This window comes from Anomalospiza imberbis, chromosome Z, assembly GCF_031753505.1.
Source record: "Anomalospiza imberbis isolate Cuckoo-Finch-1a 21T00152 chromosome Z, ASM3175350v1, whole genome shotgun sequence".
NCBI classification, from domain to species: domain Eukaryota; kingdom Metazoa; phylum Chordata; class Aves; order Passeriformes; family Viduidae; genus Anomalospiza; species Anomalospiza imberbis.
In genome coordinates, this window is record NC_089721.1 from 52,862,576 (window position 1) to 52,866,126 (window position 3,551).

Here is a 3,551-nt window from a genome sequence, read left to right on the forward strand (position 1 = left end):
CATCATAGCATTAGTCATGGATTCAATACATCCATTTTTACACAATTTTCTAGACAAATTACTGGTGTCAAATGATGAAAAATTTAATCTTCATGGATTTTTTGAGTTCTTTCCCAAACACAAAGCTGTAGTGTCAAAAGCTTCCTGACTTAGTTAAGTCTTAGAGCAAGCTGTCTTATGGGATAGAACATGGTTTAAGGGTTTTCAACCATTTTGCAATGAGATATTCCATTTTTCCACTTTGTTGGCTTTGGTACAAAAACTTGCTGTTCTCTTACCTCAGCCAATGCTCTCTATGCAAAAAAAAACCCAGGAAAGAGCAGCACCAAAAAAGCTCATGAAACACAACTTTAATATTTTTTACCTTAATACATGCTTTTTTTCACTGATATAAATTATTGCAGTGTTACATTTCTTGTAAACAAGAATTAGGAGAAAAATAATACATATTTTCTGACATGTGATTTTCAGGGGAGGTGTCTTCAATGGCTCCTCCCTGCTAAATAAGGTATTTTATTGGCTGTATACAAGTGTAAAGATAAAGTAAGTCAAAGAGGGGAGAGGATCATAGGCTTTGTTACACAAAGATTGAGTTAATAAAAACATCTGAATCATGAAGTGCTCAAGTATTTAATTTCATTTAACATCTACCATAAATCATTGTTGTATCTTCCCAAATTGAATACATCCAAGTTTTGAACAGAGAATTCTATGGTCACATTGGATAATGTGGGCTTGTTTATAATAGTTTTCACATTAATTCTTCCACATAATGGACATCTAAAAAAAGTGCTCGAGCCTCCTATTATATAAAAGCATAAGCATTTGTTTTTAATATGTCTTCCTATACATTTAACACCTTCATTTAGACTATTTTATAACCTTTGATTTTTTAATCATGTTGCTAAACTGTAGCTGAACACTTAAGATGCCCAGTAAAAATTATCTATTAAGCCTATGGCAGGAAAGCAACAATTCCTTGTTAAGTTCTTCACTCAATTTATGGGGCTCCAGGACCAACAATCTTTTCTATCTACAGTGTCAGTTGCAGAACAAAATTGGACAAAACTGACTACAGCTACAAAGTGTTGATGTCATTTCCGGTGATTTTCTCCCAATGAATCACAGCCAAAACAAAATGGTTTTCCTAACATTGCTGACCTATATTCCTCTGAAACAGAGGGAAATCATGTGCCTTTCCCGCTAACGTAAAGTTCTGGTTGGTATTTTGGGCAAGATTGAGGACAATAGAGGACAATAGAAAAATCAATAAAGAAATCCAGAATGTCCATATGCTTTCATGATCTGAACAAATAAGGTCAATAGAAGGTAGAAATAAAAAAAGTGACTACCATATAATTCTTGTGCACATCCCCTTTTGATACTAAAACTTTTACCTTGTTCTCAAATTGACATCATACTTTCTACTGTGAAATGGAGTGTCTGGGAAGAGTTATTGAGTGATAGGTGTACCTGCTGCAGAAATGTTAAAGAAATGTTTTACTGCAGAAGGCCTGCTCAGAAGGAGGGTCTGATTGGCTATTTTGACTCCACAGAGTTTCTTGAGGAGCTGTGAGATTCACAGCTGGGAGCAAACAACCCTGCTCTTTCCTTCTTTGTATTTCACACCCAGCTAAGGATTTTTAAAGCAGTCTTAGAGCTTCCATACAGTTTGAGGGATTTGGGAGGACTCCTCCCCATCAACACACACCCATGCAAATACAACACACACCCATAAAAATATTTATATAATCTATATAAATATTAGATTATTTATAAAAAATTTAGATGTGTTTTGGGGACCCTCCAGCTGACACTAGAATTTTACTGCCTGTTGTCACCTTCCAGCAGCTAAAGAATGGCAAATCTGCTGTCTCACTGGTTGATGCTCCTCTTTGGAAGAGCATTATCTTATTTCCTAAAGTGACAAAATTTCTCCATCTTTGCCAGCAATTTTTTTTCCTGTCTCCAGAAGCTGGAGCCTGTTGCCTGTTTTCTTACCCCATATTTTCTCCTTGCTCCAGTAACACACTGCCTCAGTCAGCTTCTCCACTGAAAGAACAGAGGTGTTTGCAGATTCCAAGGCACTGTAGGAACTGTCATTGTAAGAAGAGTATGTAAGCTGGACGAAATGCTACAAACTCCATCACTGTTCTGTAGTAAATTCCCTATGAAGTTGGTGAATCTGATCTCGATTACACAAACAATGGTCACTGGAAGTAGAGCTTACTTCCGAATTTTCATTCCTAACCACCTCCACACTCACCCCTACAGTGTGCAAAGTCACTGTATATTTAATTTGAGCTATATTTTCAATAAATAGCAAAATTCCAGACCAGCTTTGAATAATTTTTTATTTTGGATCATAGATATTTAACAGATGAATATTTATGAGTTCATTTTTATAAAAACAAGTAGTGGCAGGTGTAGGGAGATGAGGACACTTATTACTAAGTATTAAACATTAACTGTTTAAATGTAAGAACAGAGTAAGATAGTAGTGCTTTGTATTGTCACTCTGTGAGTGCTATTTGTTGTAAAAATAAGTAAAAACTACAGACTTGAAATCTTAAACAACACATAGTAATGCTATTATTAGTTCACTGTGCATGAGTCATTAGCCAGAACTGTCAATAGAAATTATTAGGAGTCTTAATACCAGTGTCTCTCTGTTTTTGCTTCAAGTGCTCTATTGAAATTACCTGTGTCCTGATTAAGAAAACTCTACCTGATCAAAATAAACGCATTATTGACTACCTCAGCTCGGCTTTGTTGCCCAGTTTTACTGGCACTCCAGTATGCCAGTAATCTGTTTTCTTTTCTGCTTAACCTTTTCATCCTTCAATACATTTTCAGACCACAGATTTGGACTTTTAGTCTATCATTACTGAGACATTTATTCAACCATTTCCAAATGCATTACATTTTCTGAAAAAGATTGGTATAAATATTCTTTACTATAATGAAATGTGAAGGAAGGAAACAGATTTAATTATCCAAAACAAATTGCTAGCTCAGGCTTCCACTGTCTTATAGAAATTCAGAGGAAACTCTTTAATTAAAGCCAAGTTATATTCTGTCTTATTTTATCTATGTCTGCTTGTTGATTTGCTTGACAGATTTCTTTCTTTTTCTGCATACATATCAGAAGAAAAAAAAAGTTTTTTTTAAAGTAAGCAAATCTGATTTTTTATGGTTCGTGGCAAAATTATCTAATGTTTTTGTGGCAAAATGATCTAATGTTTTCCCATTGTCTATTTTGAATTTTGTCAGGTCCAGAAGACCTCAGTGTTTTGGATTGATATTTTCTGGTCAGGTCTCTGCTGCAAGCTGATTAACTGAGGAGAAATTTGATATAAGAGAATGGCAATCAAAATAGACCCTTCAAAGAGGGGAATGTGGAAATGTTAAGACCTAGTACTTGAATCTTCCTGTGCTGGACACTGGAGCTTTCTGTTTGGAAAGGATTTAGTCTTTGTATCAGAAATATGTTTTTTTAATCCCATATTTTCCTAGTTTTTAGATCCTTGGGGGAAAAAAAAGTATTGTTA